At 42.3% G+C, this 22,307-nt stretch overlaps 1 protein-coding gene across 5 annotated transcripts in view; it reads right to left on the minus strand.

Moving 5' to 3' along the window:
* LOC139381857 (zinc finger MIZ domain-containing protein 1-like) overlaps window positions 1-22,307 on the minus strand; it is a 198,634-nt gene that overhangs the window by 75,902 nt on the left and 100,425 nt on the right. For 4 of the 5 annotated variants that reach the window (XM_071125676.1, XM_071125680.1, XM_071125681.1 and 1 more), the window contains one exon: window positions 16,737-16,810. The exons of the other annotated variant lie outside the window; for it this stretch is intronic. The gene's annotated coding sequence lies outside the window, so the exon portion shown is untranslated. The remainder of the gene's footprint in view (window positions 1-16,736; window positions 16,811-22,307) is intronic. 5 annotated transcript variants of the gene reach the window in all.

The following is a 22,307-nucleotide window of genomic DNA, read 5'->3' on the forward strand; positions in this document are numbered from 1 at the left end:
AAATAAACAATCACTCAGGAGATACGCAGTTTTTCACAGAAATATGACACTTCCTTCATTATCTGTATTGACCTTTAAGAAACCAGTTATGAAGCAAAACCTGGGTTGCTAAATGATGGTAACTTTCCCAAAATTCCCAGGTTTTCCAGAAATCTGTTTGTTTCTTTTTTCTTTTATACTTTTTTACCCCTTTTTCTCACCAATTTCATGATATCCAATTGGTAGTTACAGTCTTGTCCCATCGATGCAATTCCTCTACGGACTCGGGAGATGTGAAGGTCGAGAGCCATGCGTCCTCCGAAACACAACTCTGCCAAGCCGCACTGCTTCTTGACACACTACTCGCTTAACCCGGAAGCCAGCCGCACCAATGTGTCGGAGGAAACATCGTCCAGCTGGCGGCTGAAGTCAGCTTGCAGGCGCCCGGCTCACAACAGGGAGTCGCTAAAGCACGATGGGACAAGGAAATCCCGGCCGGCCAAACCCTCCCCTAACCCGGACAATTGTGCGCCGCCTCATGGGTCTCCGGGTCACGGCCAGTTGTGACACAGCCCGGGATCTGTAGTGACGCCTTAGACCGCTGCACCACTCGGGAGGCCCGAGATGGGTGTGTTTATGTTCAGTTGCTGCTCTGCTTTGTGTGTTTTGCATTTATTGCAGATAACGAGAGCAGGTTGGAAGAGAAATAAGACTGAATTGATTTTGTTTGCTGGGCAGGCGTTTCTCCATTACTGAGCCTGGTCGATGCACACAGAGCTGAGAGGACTGGGAGCTCTGTCTGTGTGTCTGTGTATGTGTGTGTGTGTGTGTGTGTGTGTGTGTGTGTGCACACACAACCCCATTCTTTCCTCACAAGAACACAATCTCAGAGACTTACACAAGCACATATAAACACACACACATAAAGTACACACCAGTACATCCCTTACATCAAGGAGAGTATAATTTAGCTTGGGGTGGGCAAAGCTGGGTCAATGCAGCCTGGTTTCTCTACTTTCTCTACTGTTAGTGTGTGTGTGTGTGTGTGTGTGAGAGTGTGTGTCAAATCACTTAACATTTTATTTGTCACATGCTTCGTAAACAACAGGTGTAGACTAACAGTGAAATGTTTAATTACGGGCCCTTCTCAACAATGCAGAGAGGGGAAAAAAAGAGAAATAAAAGAAAAAATAATAACACAAGGAATAAAGCCACAATGAGTAACTATAACCTGGCTATATACACGGGGTACCAGTACCGAGTCAATGTGCAGGGGTAATTGAGGTAGGTAGGGATAAAGTGGCTAGGCAACAGGATAGATAATAAACACTAACAGCATATGTGATGAGTCAAAAGAGATTAGTGCAAAAAAGGTCAATGCAGATCTTCCGGGTAGTTGTTGGTTAACTATTTAACTAACTATTTAGAAGTCTTATACTGTAGCTTGGGGTAGAAGCTGTTCCGGGTCCTGTTGGTTCCATACTTGGTGCATCGGTACCGCTTGCCGTGCATTAGCAGAGGGAACAGTCTATAACTTCGGTGGCTGGAGTCTTTGATCATTTTCAGGGCCTTCCTCTGACACCACCTGGTATAGAGGTCCTCGGGGGCCCCAGTAATGTAGTGGTACTCACCATCCTCTGTTGAGCCTTGCGGTCGAATGCCAACCTGTTGCCATACAAAGCGGTGATGCAGCCAGTCAAGACGCTCTCAATGGTGCAGCTGTATAACTTTTTGAGGATCTGAGGGCCCATGCCACATTTTTTAAGCCTCCTGAGGGGGAAGAGGCATTGTCGTACCTCTCTTCAAGACTGAGTTGATGTGTGTGGACCATGATAGTTGTTTAGTGATCTATACACCGAGGAACTTGAAGCTCTCGACCTGTTCCACAACTGCCCCGTCGATGTAGATGAGGGTGTGCTTGGCCCTACAGTTCCTGTAGTCCACGATCAGCTCCTTTGTCTTACTGACATTGATGTAGTTCTGGTACCACACTGTCACACAGATGCCCGGTCTATAGGTTGTCTCATTGTCGTCTGTGATCAGGCCTACCCCAGTCGTGTCGCCTGCAAACTTAATGATGGTGTTGGAGTCGTGCGCGGCCACACGGTCATGGGTGAACAGGGAGTACAGGAGGGGACTGAGCACGCACCCTTGAGGGACACTCGTGTTTAGGGTCAGCACGGCAGATGTGTTGTTGCCTACCCTCACCACCTGGGGGCGTCCCGTCAGGAAGTCCAGGATCCAGGTGCAGTGGGAGGTGTTTAATCCCAGGGTCCTTAGCTTAGTGATGTGCTTGGAGGGTACACTGATGTTGAAAGCTAAGCTGTAGTCAATGAACAGCATTCTCACATAGATGTTCCTCATTTCCATGTGGGACAGGGCAGTGTGGATTGCAATAGAGAATGCGTCATCTGTTGGGGCACCAATGCGAATTGGAGTGGGTCCAGGGTGTCTGGGATGATGGTGTTGATGTGAGCACTTCATGGCTACAGATGTGAGTGCTACCGGGTGTTTGTGGGTGGGTGCTTGAGTGTGTCCTCCACTATACCTCCCAGTATAACCTCTGACCTCTCACCCCTATAGATGCCCAGTCTAAAGCCTGTTAGTCCAGGTTGAAACCTAACACTCTGTGTTTCCACTCCAGCCTCAACCCTGAAGACAACTAGCCCTCTGGCTGCCACACACACACACACACACACTCACTCACTCACTCACTCACTCACTCACTCACTCACTCACTCACACACACACAGAGAAAACTAAAACATATATTTTTTAAGAATCTACAGCTGTAGACAAGGTGTGGTGAATGTTTCTATAAGTGCCCTGTGTCTTGGTGCTATAGTGACTGTGATGATTCCATACAGCTGTGTGGGGCGTTGGGGGGGGGGGGGGGGGGTCCACACACATCTACAACACAGCATTAGAAAATGACCAGATTCCTGGAGAGAAGAGGGGGATGAGGAGAGAAGAGGTAGAAGAGGAGAAAAGAGGTGGAAGAGGAGAAAATAGGTAGAAGAGGAGAGAAAGGGGGGAAGAAGAGAGAAGAGGGGGAAGAAGAGAGAAGAGGGGAATATGGAGAGAAGAGGGGGATGGGGAGAGAAGAGGGGGATGGGGAGAGAATGATTGGAGAGGAGAAGACGGGAAAGAGGAGAAGAGGGGGAAGAGGCAAAGAGGAAGAGGAGGAGGAGGAGAGAAGAGGAATAAGAGGGGATAAGAGGGGGAAGAGGAGAGAAGAGGGTAAAGAGTAGAAGAGGGGTAAGAGGAAACAATGAGCCCACACCAAAGCTGTCCTCTCAGTGTCATTAAAGAAACATGGTTCTCTCCATCACATAGTATATACAATCCCCCATGGGCCTCTGTATCACAGGCAACCAGGCACCCACGTTCACTTCGCCTACACAGACCAGCCTGATCACTAGAAATAGACTTCGATTTCAGACGTTGATATATGCCTTCCTTGGCATATAAAAATAATAATAAAATAAAAACCATTGCCCAGCACTGTGCGCAAACTACTGATGCTCGGAGCCAAAACACACTGCTCAGATCACAGCGCCACAGTAGCTCACAATGCTGTAGCAAGCCGTGAGAATACTTGATGAAACTTAATGGTAATTATTTTGTTTTAAAGCTACAATATGTAACTTTTAGGGCGACCGGACCAAATTCTAATAGACATGTGTGTTATAGACATGTCATTCTCATTGAAAGCAACTCTAAGAAGCGGTAGATCTGTTCTATGTGCGCTATGTCTATCATTCCCGTTCTTAAGCTTTGTTTTTGTGTCTTTTACTTTAGGTTTTGTACACCAGCTTCAAACAGCTGAAAATACTATATGTTTGGTTATGGAAAATATATTTCACAGTGGTTTAGATGGTACAATGATTCTCTACACTATACTTCCTTGTTTTGTCACATAAACTGAAATTAAGGGAACTAATAGAATATTAGCAACCAGGAAATGGAGTAGTGATTTCTGCATAGTGCATCTTTAACACTAGAACAGCTACAGTTGAAGTCGGAAGTTTACATACACCTTAGCCAAATACATTTAAACTCAGTTTTTTACAATTCCTGACATTTAATCCTAGCAAATAATTCCCTGTCTTAGGTCAGTTAGGATCACCACTTTATTTAAAAAATGTGAAATGTCAGAACGATAGTAGAGAGAATGATTTATTTCAGCTTTTATTTCTTTCATCACATTCCCAGTGGGTCAGACGTTTACATACAGGCCTCCTGAGTGGCGCAGTCGTCTAAGGCACTGCAGTGCTAGCTGTGCCACCAGAGATTCTGGGTTCGAGCCCAGGATCTGTCGCAGCCGGACGCGACCGGGAGGCCCATGGGGTGGGCAACAATTGGCCCAGCGTCGTCCGGGTTAGAGGAGGGTTTAGCCGGCAGGGATATCCTTGTCTCATCGTGCACTAGTGACTCCTGTGGTGGGCCGGGCACAGTGCATGCTGACACAGTTGCCAGGTGTATGGTGTTTCCTCAGACACATTGGTGCTTCTGGGTTGGATGGGCATTGTGTCAAGAAGCAGTGCATGAATGGTTGGGTTGTGTTTGTGGCTCTTGACCTTCGCCTCTCCTGAATCTATACGGGAGTTGCAGCGATGAGACAAGACTGTAACTACTACCAATTGGAAACCATGAAATTAGAGAGAAAAAAGAGGTGAAAAAATAAATAAAAGTTTACATACACTCAATTAGTATTTGGTAGTATTGTCTTTAAATTGTTAAACCTGGGTCAAACGTTTCGGATACCCTTCCACAAGCTTCCCATAATAAGTTGGGTGAATTTTGGCCCATTCCTCCTGACAGAGCTGGTGTAACTGAGTCAGGTTTGTAGGCCTCCTTGCTAGTACACGCTTTTTTAGTTCTGCCCACAAATTTTCTATAGGATTGAGTTCAGGGCTTTGTGATGGCCACTCCAATACCCTGCCTTTGTTGTCCTTAAGCCATTTTGCCACAACTTTGGAAGTATGCTTGGGGTCATTGTCCATTTGGAAGACCCATCTGCAACCAAGCTTTAAAGTTGGGTGAATTTTGGCCCATTCCTCCTGACAGAGCTGGTGTAACTGAGTCAGGTTTGTAGGCCTCCTTGCTAGTACACGCTTTTTTAGTTCTGCCCACAAATTTTCTATAGGATTGAGTTCAGGGCTTTGTGATGGCCACTCCAATACCCTGCCTTTGTTGTCCTTGGTGCGGCTGGCTTCCGGGTTGGATGCGCGCTGTGTTAAGAAGCAGTGCGACTTGGTTGGGTTGTGTTTCGGAGGACGCATGGCTTTCAACCTTCATCTCTCCCGAGCCCGTACGGGAGTTGTAGCGATGAGAAAAGATAGTAATTACTAACAATTGGATACCATGAAATTGGGGAGAAAAGGGGGTAAAATATATATATATATATCAACATAATTTTCCCTGCCTCATGATGCCATCTATTTTGTGAAGTGCACCAGTCCCTCCGGCAGCAAAGCACCCCCACAACATGATGCTCCCACCCCCGTGCTTCACGGTTGGGATGGTGTTCTTCGGCTTGCAAGCCTCCCCCTTTTTCCTCCAAACATAATGATGGTAATTATGGCCAAACAGTTCTAGTTTTGTTTCATCAGACCAGAGGACATTTCTCCAAAAAAGGACGATCTTTGTCCCCATGTGCAGTTGCAAACCGTAGTCTGGCTTTTGGATGGGGTTTTGGAACAGTTGCTTCTTCCTTGCTGAGCGGCCTTTCAGGTTATGTCGACATAGGACTCGTTTTACTGTGGATATAGATACTTTTGTACTTGTTTCCTCCAGCATCTTCACAAGGTCCTTTGCTGTTGTTCTGGGATTGATTTGCACTTTTCGCACCAAAGTACGTTCATCTCTAGGAGACAGAACGCGTCTCCTTCCTAAGCGGTATGACGGCTGCGTGGTCCCATGGTGTTTATACTTGCGTACTATTCTTTGTACAGATGAACCTGGTACCTTCAGGCATTTGGAAATTGTTCCCAATGATGAACCAGACTTGTGGAGGTCTACAATTGTTTTTCTGAGGTCTTGGCTGATTTCTTTTGATTTCCCCATAATGTCAAGCTAAGAGACAATGAGTTTTAAGGTAGGCCTTGACTCAAATGATGTCAATTAGCCTATCAGAAGCTTCTAAAGCCATGACATAAAAATATATGCCCCCAAAAAGCTATTACGTGCTCCTTCCCTGACTTTTCCTAAATGTTTGTATCTTACACTGCTAATTTGTCAGACTTTTTAAATCACAAACAGAAAAGTATTTGGAGCCTTTTTACCTGTTTTACCACACCTATTCCTAACATGCTGACCACACCTATTCCTAACATGCTGACCACACCTATTCCTAACATGCTGACCACACCTATTCCTAACATGCTGACCACACCTATTCCTAACATGCTGACAACACCTATTCCTAACATGCTGACCACACCTATTCCTAACATGCTGACCACACCTATTCCTAACATGCTGACCACACCTATTCCTAACATGCTGACCACACCTATTCCTAACATGCTGACCACACCTATTCCTAACATGCTGACCACACCTATTCCTAACATGCTGACCACACCTATTCCTAACATGCTGACAACACCTATTCCTAACATGCTGACCACACCTATTCCTAACATGCTGACCACACCTATTCCTAACATGCTGACCACGCCTATTCCTAACATGCTGACCACACCTATTCCTAACATGCTGACCACACCTATTCCTAACATGCTGACCACACCGCTCATGTCGTGTGCGCGAGCATTGCAAAATAAATGTAAACATACATGTTATTCAATTATTGTGCCAACAAGCGCTAAAATAGAAGTCAGTTCTATTTGTGTGCAAGTCCTGCCTCTCCCATCTCCTCATTGGTTTATATAAGCAAATACCCACGTGCCATCTCCTCATTGGTTATACCCACGTGGGTGATTGAAAGATGAACTGAGTTCGGTCGGACGTCGCGGTAACTTTGAAAGTTAGATGCCAATTGCCATTTAAAGTCCAAAGAAGAAAAAGCCTGGAAGGAGGAAAGATGACTAGAAATTATTCAGTTGACCATTTTATGTGTGAATTAATTGTCAGAGTAGAGGACCTTGTATTTCAGGTAAAATAACAACTCAATGTTTATATCCCAGGACAAATTAGCTAGCAACAGCAAGCTAGATAAATAGGACAATATAGCTAGCAACTGAATGAATAATGGTTGAATGGACGATACTTGTGCACCTTACTTCACAATTGAATTGAAATTTGTCCTAACTGAATGATAAGGAGGGTGAAGAGGTTGATTTAATTTAAAACAACAATAGTGTAATGATGAGTTTGTGTTATGCCTATTTATCAGCAGCAAATAATTTGACCGAATGCCTTGGGTGTTGATACCATTCTCTTTCACGTTTTACTTTGTAAAAATAAGCTGTTTACATGACTGTTGAATTTACTGTAAATCTCTTACAAATCAAATGTTTTGTAAGGGAAACGATAAACATGCTATGTGTTGCAGTAGGCTTTTAGAATAATGCAAAACATATCTTTGACTCTATCCAACTTGATGAGGGGAAAACAAATGATGCAAGTCTATACCAAAACTACACCCAAACTGTACCAAAACTACACCCAAACTATACCAAAACTACACCCAAACTATACCAAAACTACACCCAAACTATACCAAAACTACACCCAAACTGTACCAAAACTACACCCAAACTGTACCAAAACTACACCCAAACTATACCAAAACTACACCCAAACTGTACCAAAACTACACCCAAACTATACCAAAACTACACCCAAACTGTACCAAAACTACACCCAAACTGTACCAAAACTACACCCAAACTGTACCAAAACTACACCCAAACTGTACCAAAACTACACCCAAACTATACCAAAACTACACCCAAACTGTACCAAAACTACACCCAAACTGTACCAAAACTACACCCAAACTGTACCAAAACTACACCCAAACTATACCAAAACTACACCCAAACTGTACCAAAACTACACCCAAACTATACCAAAACTACACCCAAACTGTACCAAAACTACACCCAAACTATACCAAAACTACACCCAAACTGTACCAAAACTACACCCAAACTATACCAAAACTACACCCAAACTGTACCAAAACTACACCCAAACTATACCAAAACTACACCCAAACTATACCAAAACTACACCCAAACTATACCAAAACTACACCCAAACTATACCAAAACTAATTTCACACATAAGAGTTAGCCTATAGACAAGATTACATTTTCAATATTCTGATGAGTGACAATATTAGGCCTATCAGTTGTTAAATTGTACACGAAGAGATGGGCGCAGCTTGTAATTAACAGATGCAGGGACAGGATCATCACTTTCAGTCACATGCAGGTAAAACATTGTGATTTCTATATACAGTAGTATTAGAACATATTCCGCAGTTTCTATGACTTACCTTTGTCAAATAACTCTCATAATTCAAGAGTTCCAGCTCTATTTCCAAATGGCTATTTTTCCGAGAATATCTGTGCTGTCCATACATTCAGCACATGATCGCTCGCACGGCAGCATTGACCTGGCTACTAGAGCAAAAACGAGTAACATAAAAAACTTAAAATTCAAATAAGCTATTTATTTATACAAGTCATTCTTTACAATTGTTCATGCACTGGTGCTTTTGTTTAGGAATACAGCAAGTCATTTCACCTGGCTGGTTGTGTCATTATTATGTTTTATTGTGAAACGAAAAGACTATGTTTCTTCTAGGACTTAGTAGAAGTATAGTTAACATATCCTTGACTCTATCTATTTGTTTTATTCATGCAATTAATCCTTTCTAATAGTTTCTGTACTATTTATCAAAAGCCTTTATGTTTGTGCACCTTGTGAGTTGATATGGCTCTGATGCTAAAGGAGACGCCCGGCCACGTTTTCTAGCGGGTATTGTAGGCTGAAAGGCCAGGCTGTTCTAGAGTTAAGCTTTCCTTAAACCATAGCCCTAACCTTAACCACTCGGAATGAATGCCTATACTGTTAACCTTTGAGTTGTTTCTGTTTTAACCCTATAACCACGCAGAATGAATGAGTAAAAATAGACGTTCAATCCATAATACGTCAAATTTCGGATGAGAAACTATGAGATCTTGTTGATACAGACACACACAGAGTCCTTCTACACAGCTATTTATGCGGTCAACATTCTCATCTCCTTTAAACTCACACGCGCGCACACACACACACACAGTGCCAATTAAGCTCTTCAAACCACCAACTCCAGCTCTGACTCAAGCGGGGGGGGGTCAGAGGTGGACAGTAGGTTCCATATGATCATGCTAGTTTCAAAGCCGTGTTTAACTGAAATATTTGTGAATACTCCTACGTCCATATACTCTTATGAATGTTGTTCAGCCCTCTCATGATTTTAATCAACAGATGACTGTGAGGTGTCAATTGTCTGGTGAAGAGGAGGATAATTACTGTATAGTGTGTTCAGGTAGTTGTATAACCCGTTGGGTGTTTCCATGAGAGAGTTCATGTGGAATAAATAGTGAAATGCCAGCTTTCTGAGCTCAGATACTGTCCGAGACTAAATACTCCACTTAGGACCCTTTCCAGAGTTTCCGTCAACAAATGCAGGTTTATGCGCGTGCATATGACTATGTGCGTGCATGTATGTGTGTGTGCGTGCATGCTGTCTGCGTGCGTGCATGCGCGTGGGTGTGTGTGTGTTGTAAGACAGCCATAACGCTGCCCACTCCGCTCCATGTTCAGTCTGTGAAACAAAAGGCAGTCCGAATCAGAGATTACATCATCAGCAACAGCTGCAAGCGTGTGTGTGTGTGTGTGTGTGTCTGCTTTTGTGCCTGCCTGTATGTGTACTCCCCCCACACACAACCTCACCCCCGTAGCCAAAGCAGATTTGGAGATGAAAGATGATCTGTGGTGAGTGGGTGTGCAGCTCTCTCTTCTCTCCCAGATATAGAGAGGTATACAGTACAGGGACAGGCCGTTATAATCCTGGTGAAAGCGGCTTTATCCCTGTTATGTGTGGCGTTAGGTTAGTCCCAGTCAGAGCCAGACAGAACTGGACATCCCTTCCTCTACTCTATACGGCTCTGGTCATGTGGCACAGCGAGGCAGGGAGGGTTCATCACAACACAGCGTGCCAGGAGGATTTACTGTGGAGAATCACGATAGTAGGCTGGACACATGACATTTTTAACAACGCTTTTTTCTGATAAAAACAAGTTCTTTGCATCCGCCATGGAGCCCAGTTTCATAATATGACCATATTTCCCAGCTGCTTGCCGTCGTTTTTGAAGTAATCACGAATAAACAGGCCTTATTTTAAGGCATTTTTCACCCTGCCAGCTCCATTAGTTCTATTGAGCACCGTGGCACCAACTCGCCTTCTGAAAGTTTTATTCCCAGCTTATTGTTCAACATCACGATGCCTGCTTTGCTATTGTTGGCAATGAGACCTGCTCACGTTGTTTATAGTTCAAATGTAAACAACAACAAAAACTGACTCATGGTACTCTGAGGTCGTCCCATTCTTTCTTATAGGGGAAATATAGGCATGTCTGTCTATTTTGCCAAATATCTCGCAAGGTGTATATTTAGATTTTTTTCAAGTGAGACGCCATTTTAATCATGAGAATCTCCTCTTTCTAATTATTTAAGTCTGGGCAGCGAGCTCGGTTGTCATCAAATGCTAGCCCCAAAATACTTTGTTCCCTTGGAACGCTGAGCTCTCCCCATTGTTTTCCTGTGTAGAGGTATGCCGGTCTATTTCGCCAAATTTCTCACAATGTGTATATTTAGTTTTTTTCAAGTCGGGCACCATTTTAATCGGGATAATCTCCTCTTTGTAATTACGTAAGTCAGGGCAGCAAGCTCGTTTGTCATCAATCACTAGACCAGAAATAGTAAGAAGTTTGCATTTTTTCCCTACTTTCTCATTACGCAGACATAAGCACAGTTGATACCATCGAGGATGTTTACTTTCTACACAAGTTGTTTTTTTCCAGTTTTGTCCGACGAACAGATTGTAGTGGTAAAATAAAAAGGATATATTATTTTGTGCCATTTAGGAGAAATGGAATTCAAAGCATCACTCCAGTCAAAACAGGCTCTGAACGTTCAATTCCATTAATTTGCTACGGGCTCGTGCTAGTGTTCCAGCTTAGCCAACGCTCTTTTGCTGTTTTTCAGCCTTGGGTGAATTTTGACTCGTTCTTATTGTCCAGCCTAACGATAGGTCATGAAGTGCTTGTGTTTTATACACAATTCTAAAGATTGAAATACTACTGTGTATGTGTGTTCTCTCTCTCTCTTTGAGAAGCAGAACTAGCCCACACGTTAGCTTGTAAGAGCTGCTCTCTCTTCCTCCACTCAATCTGGCCACTTCAGCCTTTTTCCCTACTTTGCCTCATTCCCTCCTTTGCCTCATTCCCCCCTTCCATCCCCCCCTGACAAATTACTTCTGCTAACCTCTTTTCTGCAGCAGACCAGGCAGAAAGGAGATAGAGAGAGAAAGACATGCGCGCTTGTGCATGCACCGTTTTGGGAAGAATGTCTGCAGACATTATACAGGCCCTCAGATTATTAGCAGGCTACTTCACTAAGGCTTTGTTTTGTGTCTCACTGCCCCGTGGCGCTGACATACAGCCTTTCACTGCTGCAGAACACACACACACACACACACACACAAACACACACGTTGTATCCATATAGCACTAGGTACATCTTCCTTGTGATTATGTCTGACACTGACAGTTAAAAATATAATTTTCCCCATTGACATTTCAGATAGATCTACCCTCTATTGCTCTGCAAACACTCTTACCTCTCCACATGAAAATACAACAACTGGTAGCTTGTAAAAGCAGTTATCAGATAAGGTTGGATCTGATTACAGAGCTTGTTAGCTATGTGTGTGTCCCCAATGGCACCATATTCCCTATATAGGGCACTACCTTTGACCAGAGCCCTATAGTGAATAGGGTGCTATTTAGGACGCACACCTAGCTATCAAAGTACACCGTCTGATATCAGAAGCTAACAGGTTAGCTGCTATCCCGATGCAGGTACTGTAGCCTACATGCATAAGAGCTTTTGTATCCATGCGTGAAATAGGATATTGTTACATCTGTAATGCTGTAACACTCTCCTTTAACAAATACTGTTATCATGAATAAATACTACTAATGGACATAGCCTTGTCCTGGGACTGTGTACAGGCTGTATACGCTAAATTAGAACATGTGTGTGTGATTCACTGGGCTCATTATAACAGGGATGGGCTAAATAATGATCTCTTAATGCACACAAACCCCAATTCACATGGCATTTAGAAAACGTCTGACCCAGTCAAAATGGCTACACTATAAATTGGAAATATGACAAAAGAAAATGGTGGACAAACAGACGGACAGTAAAAACAAAATTGAAATAATATATTTTTTATTGCAGATTTCGTGTCTGGCCAATGAAAAAAATATCTGAAATAATCCTCTTAACTGTATGTTTGATAATCTGATTTAGTCTGCTTGGTTACGAATGCTGCTGGGACCATTACCCATGGCTCAACCGTGCTGCTTTTTCACCTTCAATAAACAAATGTAACCCAATTGACTGAATCTTCAGATCCAGCACCAGTGTGTGTATGTGTGTGTGCGTGCATGTGCGAGCCGGTGTGCAAGTGTGAGTGTGTGACCCCCATTATGACACAATGTTCCAGAGTGACACGCAATACCTGCCCATGCTCCAAATCAATTGCTTGGTCAAGGCTACCTACTGACAGTACACAACCATCTACAATATAGTACACTACAGCTTCTGCTCCCAGCTCTAAGGACCCCCTTTCATTTGAATTAGTATTGAGTGTGATTTGAATATGCATAACAATTGTGTTCATATCAATATTGTATATTTATCCAAGTTGTTAGGTTATGATAAACCAAGATCCAAATGGAATACAACATAAAATATGTATACCACAACATCAGCAATACTACTTCTGCACATATGTGAGGAGACTACCTGGGGCTTACAGTACACAAAATAAACGGAACCAAACGGAAGCAAACAGGCTGAAACAGGGAGGGGCCTACCTGAATTTGTTCAATAAGACATTGCAAAAAATATTTTGCGACGTTTTTCACTAATGAATACGACCCTGGTTTGACTGAATGAAGCCTATTCATCATTCATGTGATGTGACCTGGATAAAAGGTGGTCTGGTTGTCTGACAGCACCTCCATCCAGGCAGACTGTTCAGAGGGAGAGAGAGGCCCCGAGGCCCATCTGTGGCGCTACTGACCCAGGCACAGCTATTTCCAGCTCCCCCTCTCTGGCTCTCAGCCTCAGGAGGGGAAACCACACCACTGTACCGGCCCAGTCACACAGAAGAAGGCTGAAGAATGACCCCATTATTCACATACGCATTTACAGAGCAGACACACAGACACGTGTGCTCGTATTATCGACACACATACACATGCGGGAGTACACACACACACACTAGTCTGTGTGAGGCCATGTTGGATAACCGGACAACACTGCTTTTTAATCTCTATCAATCTTTTTAGTTTGACACAGAAATGACCTACTAATCTGTGAAAAGCAGTGAGCGCATTACGACTCTCAATCAAGACTTCAGCTCTGTGTACCACACAGTATCACACAGACACACACAGTACCACACAGACACACGCAGTACCACACATACACACACAGTACCACACATTACCACACAGTGCCACAGTATCAGACAGTACCACACAGACACACGCAGTACCACACATACACACACAGTATCACTGACTATCACTCAACTTATCAGAATACCAAATGACTGGAGAGAGGTAGAAATAGAACACATGGCATTGTCATAATCAGATGATTTTATTCATTTAGATGAAATTATGTTATTCATTCAGATTCGTTCTGATACAGTGACTAGCTTCCCTCTGTGAGATGGCGCAATAGCCAATAGCTGCTAACAGAAACAGGCTGTTTTTCAGAGCAGTGAGTCAACAGTGCAGTTCTGAAATACATCCAATCTGCATATATACGCACAGGCGCGCACATGCACACAGACACACTCGCAGTGTGTTTATGAAGAATCAGGAAATACCAGACAAGGCATTCCAGAGCAGTGCTGTGCGACTAGTGCTTTTCCAAGTTGGTTCAGTTATGTTCCGGTTCTTAAAAAATAATCACGGTTTTTGATTTCGGTTATGATAATTTTTTGAAACATTAAATATATTATGAAATAATGACATTAAAATGATTTGACGGCTTTTTAATGGGAATTCCACAGCCACAAATACTGAACATTCAATTGTCTAAATATTGAAACCATTCCACTGTCTCTGTTAGGTCCACATTGGGTAGACATCAATAGAAAATTAGGAAATTACTATAAATAATAATATATTACTTAGTTTTTCATTCCTTCATTCCCATCTCTGCTCAGACACTAGAGGCCAGCCAGACAACTATCTAACATTATCTCTGTGCTCCCCATACTGTACTGTCTTTGAGTCATCCTAGGCTAACAGCTATCTGGCTAGCTAGTAGCTGTTTAGGTATGCTGCAGAGCTGTCTGACAAAATAATTGTAATAGTTCTTCAAAGTAAATAAAGCATACTTTTAAGACTGCTTATTACCAACTACCACAACTATCAACCGGGTAGAGCTACTTTACAAACTGTCTCTATCCCTCTCGTCATTGTGTTCTGTACAATCCTCTCTCATGCGGTCTGGATGTAGGCTGTCCGTCTTTGTCCGAGTCTGGGACGTGCGCAATGGATTGTGGTCATTGTAGTTAGTTACAATGTTTCTGCGCTGAACTAGGTTGAATATTTGACTAATGAAAACTACAACTCCCTTCAGCCCACGTCCCTATAGTTCTTGACTAAATTTCTCTTGTGAATAATTACATTTCTCTCTAGAGAAACAGCGTATTGAGCTCACACAAAAAACAAACTAAATGTAATTTAAGTAATTGAACCGACATCGGTCAATTAGTTGTTTAATATCCGCACAAAAAAAATACATTTTATCGCTCAGCACTAGAGCTCGGCAACCATCCTGGCTAATGTGACTGCACACATACAGACACACAAGATAATAAAATGTGGTAACGGGAAAATGCGTAATATGATATGCATGACTTGAGGTTTCTCTCAGCCTCTCTCCTTTCTTTTCTTCTCACAAATCACAGGTTGCATCTATTATTCACTTCAGGCTCCATCTGTCTTTCTCTCTCCCTCTTTCCTTCTCCTCCTATCTCATCTCTCTCCCTTGCTCTCCCTTCATATTTCCCTCTTCTCGCAATCTGGCCCCTCCCCTTTATTAGCATAATGCAGAATGTGAAAATACCACCCAAGATATTCACCTTCCAGCCTTTGATGTTTTATCACATGTACATAAACACTGATGATGTTCTACACACGTTCTACACAAAGATGTTGCATCCTGTAACACTGTAATTAACACAGCAAGAATACTCACCGAAAGAATGGTCAGTACCATGATGGTAAGAAAAGAGCAACACAGCTCCATATTGTGAATGAATCGCACTCATTAACACATCCAATGTGTGTATACTGCTCTATACCCTCATGTAATGAAAGGATCATTTGTGTGTATTCTGTATTCAGCCATGTTTCCATTGTTTGCTAGGTACACGCTAGCTCTCTACTGCTGCAATTACTTGGTGGGAGAAACTAGGCAGCTGGGGTTTGTTGTTGACCACGTCCCAAATGGCACCCTATTCCTTATATAGGGCACTACTTTTGACCAGAGCCCAGTGCACTATATAGGAAATTGGGTGCGATTTTGGACACAACCATAGCCTTCTCCTGGAGATTGATATTGGTATTGATAGAGACAGATCAATAGTCAGAGGTGGTAAATGAGAATTGGCTCAACATTGGCAATTACAAGGCTGTTCACGTTTCAGAGCTCCAGGGTTTACCCTAGGTACAGAGCTAGGATCAGCTTCCCTCCCCAGTCCAAACCTTAATCATTAGTGGGGAAAATCAAAACTGACCCAGGATAATGCTTCACCCTACACCCGTTGCAGGACTCACGGGAGAGTAATCTGGGTTAGCTTCTAATAGGACCGGGCCCCTATTTAGAGTAAGAGTGCTGATCTAGGATCAGTTGTACCTTTTAGATTACAATTAATGAAATTATATGGACTGGGGGAACTTGATCTTAGATCAGCATTCCTACTCTTTATGAATACTGGCCCTGTTACTCTCATGTAAACAACCAACATGTGACCCTCTTTAAATCAACCATAACAAAGGACCAATGATGCTTCTTCTATGATGATGGTTTCTTTGATGGTTTCACAATAGATGTACATTTGGCTAAAGGGTGCGGCTGGTCTAACTACAGATGCCTTGTCGAGTGTGGAGGGAAGGACAGTGTCAAGCAATAGTTTGTCAAAGCCCCTCTCTTCTAGCCAAAACAATACCAATCAAAATGGTAATTTGCCTGTCCTCTCTGGTTGCTCAAACAGCAACCCCAATTTCCAAAGTCTGTGACAAGCATAAAAACCCAACAGGACTGCTTCTGTTTTTTTTAAAGTCCCTCCATCTGGGCACAAGTAGTGCACTAAATAGGGAATAGAGTGCCATTTGGGATGCAACTGTGTCTGTCTGTGAGAGCAGATGCTGTGCATGATGAGCAGAGAGGGCTCGTAAATCACCATGTCTTACCAGCGGAGAGGGAGGTTCCTGTGTTTCCTATTAACCAAAGCCTTCGCTACTTCCTCATCAATCATAAAACACGCCTGGAATGAAGAACAGAAAACAGAGAACATATTAGGACCACTCAGTACAAAACATGTAGAAAATATTAGGTTTGGTACAGGAGTAGGGTTGAACAATTCCGGTAACGTTCCCAAAATTCCCACGTTTTTTTAGTAATCCTGGGTTGGAAAATTCTCTGAATCAGAAGGGTATAAGCAGGAAATCCGTAAGCCTGGAACCAGGATATCTGGAAAACCTCTGGATTTGGGGAAAGTTATCATCATTTTACAACACTTTACAGAGCAGGAGGAACAAACCTGGGTACCAGTCTGACTCTGTTTCTGCTCTCTTGCAAACATGTTTGGCATGACAATTCAATGAGAGTTCTTTATCATAATTCATTGTAGATGGATGTTATGATGATGCATACATTGTCATTGGTAACTATTAACGGACAGGTTAGTAGTAAAATATGATCTTCCATAATCTTCCAAAAGACAAACAATAACAACTGTAAATTATCACTTTTTATTTCCATCGAAATATATATATATATTTTTGCGATAACATCAAAGTATTGGTATCTTGTTGTGGCGTGCTGGAGGAGCGTTTGACTCGTCTCATCGAGACTCTTTGAAACTGGATCCTGTTGTAGTAAGTACAGTAGTAAAGTACAGTAGTGTCCAGATAGGCTTCTGGCCCATGGTTTGGATTAGAGCAGCCCCTCTAGTTCCCAAACCCCACTTGATTTTGTTAACAGCCAATCACAGACTGGATCAGCTGACCAAGACATTTCTACACGGAAGAAGCCTCAACCCTCTCCCATCCCAAAACCCCACACAGCAACGGAGAAAGTATGACCAATAGTCACCAAATATGAAACAGAAATATTGCTGAATGTTCAGCAAGCTTTTCAGATTGATTGTTGTTGTCAGCAAGCCTTTCAGATTGAGTCTAGAAACAATAGCCACTTGAAGATGGACTCCTTTTGAACTCTCATAGTTTCTAATAAGAGATGAATAGAGATTAAAGAGGAATGGAAAAACATCATGAAGTAAAGCTAAGCAAAGAGATGTATTCAATACAATAATACTAAATGTACTTGTAACATAGACACATCTCTATTTTAAGTATTTTGATCTTGAACAACGTTTATTAGAGGTATGGGTAGTAGCATGATGACACTATAGACATGTCACCTGTGAACCATTCAGTCAATAGTGGCAAGCATTAGGAAAGGGCTGGAGAGACAACATGCTGCCAAGGCTGCAAACAGGGTTGATGAACAACCACACCTTCACAGGACACATACAGAGATATGCATACCATACATAGTAAATTAACTCCTAGTAACCACCTAGTAGCTCAGATTGTCACTGGTAATTTCCCCTTTCTTGCATGCTTTTAATTTGTTCCCATTCAGACTCTTTGTGTATTAGGCTATAGAAGTTGTAAAAGCCTAATATTGTTATTATATACTTTGTTCTTGTAATAATATTTTGTGGCGGGCCGGGCGCAGTGCGCGCTAGCCAAGGTTGCCAAGTGCACGGTGTAGCCTCCGACACATTGGTGCGGCTGGCTTCCGGGTTGGATGCGCGCTGTGTTAAGAAGCAGTACGGCTGGTTGGGTTGTGTATCGGAGGACGCATGACTTTCAACCTTCGTCTCTCCCGAGCCCGTACGGGAGTTGTAGCAATGAGACAAGATAGTAGCTACTACAACAATTGGATACCACGAAATTGGGGAGAAAAAGGGGTAAAATTCAAACAAAAATATATATATATATACCATCCAGATAAGAAAGTGTCTGATCACAGAAAATTCCATACAATTCTAGAAAAATACCACCGGTAACTAAAACGTATGTAATTAATTCACAGTAAACCATATTACAATTCTGATTTCAGATTATCAACCCTTACAAAGTAAGGAAGATTTTCCCAATATTCATTAGGAAGTGTGGAAAATATCAGTTGTTTGGGAAAAAAGGGTGTCCCGATACACATTTTCACAGGTGTTTCTTCTTGACTGATTACCATTTGAGTCATGTGGTGCTATTGCATGCCATATTATTTGTAAAATGGCTGTTTCTCAGCTTTCAAAATGTATCATGTATTCATAAATGTTTTGACACCAGAAAAGTATGCTCACAGAGGTCATGGTCTCAGTAAATCCAAAACTCTCCTACCAATAATGCAACAATGCCAATATGGCAATTTACAGTTACAGTTAGCTGGTGTTTGAAAGCCTAGTATTTCCATACACCTTTAATATACAGTTGAAGTCGGAAGTTTACATACACCTTAGCCACGTACATTTATACTCAGTTTTTCACAATTCCTGACATTTAATCCTAGTAAACATTCCCTGCCTTAGGTCAGTTAGGATCACCACTTTATTTTAAGAATGTGAAATGTCAGAATAACAGTAGAGAGACTTATTTATTTCAGCTTTTATGTATTTCATCACATTCCCAGTAGGTCAGAAGTTTACATACACTCAATTAGTGTTTGGTTGCATTGCCTTTAAATTGTTTAACTTCATTGGGAAAGGGGGCAGCATTTTCACTTTTGGATGAAAAGCGCGCCCAGAGTAAAGGGCCTCCTACTCAGTCCCAGATGCTAATATATGCATGTTATTAGTAGTATTGGATAGAAAACACTCCGAAGTTTCTAAAACTGTTTGAATGATGTCTGTGAGTATAACAGAACTCATATGGCAGGCAAAAAACACATCCAAACAGGAAGTGGGAAATCTGAGGTTTGTAGTTTTTCAACTCAGCCCCTATTGAAGATACAGTGGGATATTGGTTATGTTGTACTTCCTAAGGCTTCCACTAGATGTCAACTGTCTTTAGAATGTTGTTTGATGCTTCGACTATGAAGGGGGGCTGAATGAGAGGGGAATGAGTCAGAGGTCTGCCAGCAGCCACGAGCTCAGTCACTCGCATTCATATTGCTCTTCTACAGACAATGAAATTCTCCGGTTGGAACATTATTGAAGATTTATGATAAAAACATCCTAAAGATTGATTCTATACATCGTTTGATATGTTTCTACGATCATTAATATAACTTTTTGGAATTCTCGTCAGACCTTTCCGCTGGAAGTTGCACGCGCGTTTCGATTTGTTTACCAAACGCCCTAACAAAAGGAGGTATATGGACATAAATGATGAACTTTATCGAACAAATCAAACATTTATTGTGGAACTGGGATTCCTGGGAGTGCATTCTGATGAAGATCATCAAAGGTAAGTGAATATTTATAATGCTATTTCTGACTAATGTTGACTGCGCAACATGGTGGATATTTCTTTTGGCTGGTTTGGGCTCTGAGCTCCGAACAAAACATACACGTATTGTGTAACATGAAGTCCTATGAGTGTCATCTGATGAAGATCATCAAAGGTTAGTGATTCATTTTATCTATATTTGTGCTTTTTGTGACTCCTCTCTTTGGCTGGAAAAATGGCTGGGTTTTTCTGTGACTTGGTGGTGACCTAACATAATCGTTTGTCGAGCTTTTGCTGGAAAGCATTTTTGAAATCCGACACCGTGGCTGGATTAACGAGAATTGTATCTTTAAAATGGTGCCTAATACTTGTATGTTTGAGAAATTTTATTTATGAGAATTTTGTTGATTTGTATTTGGCGCCCTGCAATTTCATTGGCTGTTGGCGAGGGGTTCCGCTAGCGGAACGGGGTTCCCAGACAGGTTTAACTTGGGTCAAACGTTTCAGGTAGCCTTCCACAAGCTTCGCACATTAAGTTGGGTGAATTTCGTCCCATTCCTCCTGACAGAGCTGGTGTAACTGAGTCAGGTTTGTAGGCGTCCTTGCTCGCACGCGCTTTTTCAGTTCACATTTTCTATAGGATTGAGGTCAGGGCTTTGTGATGGCCACTCCAATACCTTGACTTTGTTGTCCTTAAGCCATTTTGCCACAACTTTGGAAGTATTCTTGGGGTCATTGTCGATTTGGAAGACCCATCTGCGACCAAGCTTTAACTTCCGGAGTGATGTCTTGAGATGTTGCTTCAATATATCCACATAATTTTCCTTCCTCATGATGCCATCTATTTTGTGAAGTGCACCAGTCCCTCCTGCAGCAAAGCCCCCCCATAACATGATGCTCCCACCCCTGTGCTTCACGGTTGGGATGGTGTTCTTCGGCTTGCAAGCCTCCCCCTTTTTCCTCCAAACACAACGATGGTAATTATGGCCAAACAGTTCTAGTTTTGTTTCATCAGACCAAAGGACATTCACCAGAAAGTACAATCTTTGTCCCCATGTGCAGTTGCAAACTATAGTCTGGCTTTTTTATGGAGGTTTTGGAACAGTGACTTCTTCCTTACTGAGCAGCCTTTCAGGTTACGGCGATATAGGACTCGTTTTACTGTGTATATAGATACTTTTGTACCCGTTTCCTCCAGTGTCTTCACAAGGTCCTTTGCTGTTGTTCTGGGATCGATTTGCACTTTTCACACCAAAGTGCGTTCATCTCCAGGAGACAGAACGCGTCTCCTTCCTGAGCGGTATGACGGCTGCGTGATCCCACATGGTTTATACTTGCATCCTATTGTTTGTAGAGATGAACGTGGTACCTTCAGGCATTTGGAAATTGCTCCCAAGGATAAACCAGACTTGTGAAGGTCTACAGGTTTTTTTTTTAGGTCTTGTCTGATTTCTTTTGATTTTCCCATGATGTCAAGCAAAGAGGCACTGAGTTTGAAGGTAGGCCTTGAAATACATCCACAGGTACACCTCCAATTGACTCAAATTATGTCAATTGGCATATCAGAAGCTTCTAAAGCCATTACATAATTTTTTGGCATTTTTCAAGCTGTTTAAAGGCACAGTCAACTTAGTGTATGTAAACTTCTGACCCACTGGAATTGTGATACAGTGAATTATAAGTGAAATAATCTGTCTGTAAACAATTGTTGGAAACATTACTTGTGTCATGCACAAATTAGATGTCCTAACCGACTTGCCAAAACTCTAGTTTGTTAACAAGAAATTTGTGGAGTGGTTGAAAAACGAGTTTTAATGACTCCAACCTAAGTGTATGTAAACATCCGACTTCAACTGTATATTAGAGAAGACTATTGCTGCTCAACTTTTGGTCGTCTCAAACTGCTATCTGCAAATCTCTTAATGGGACAGTCATGGACTAGCTACATACATACACACTAGGGCTGGCACAATTACCACATGACCATGTAACCTACGGTTATGGATGAAGAATGTCATGAAAATAAAATAACCATCTTAGCTGTTCATTCCACAAAAAAAAAGCTTGACTGAAGACAGGACAGGAGGGCATTCGTGCGGTTTTGTCTGTTTCTGCTGTAACATGGACTCTTAACAACATAATGAAACTGAAGAATGTTAATTCAAATTATGCTAAAGGTGGACTCAGTGAAGTGACGTTGCCACGAGCAGCACCGCAGATGTTGAGATGAGTGAGATGCAAGACTTCGCTCTCACAGTCACACACAGTGCAGGGGTTTGCTGTACGCTGTCACCCTTCCTGCTT

Source organism: Oncorhynchus clarkii, chromosome 23 (assembly GCF_045791955.1).
Source record: "Oncorhynchus clarkii lewisi isolate Uvic-CL-2024 chromosome 23, UVic_Ocla_1.0, whole genome shotgun sequence".
Taxonomy (NCBI): domain Eukaryota; kingdom Metazoa; phylum Chordata; class Actinopteri; order Salmoniformes; family Salmonidae; genus Oncorhynchus; species Oncorhynchus clarkii.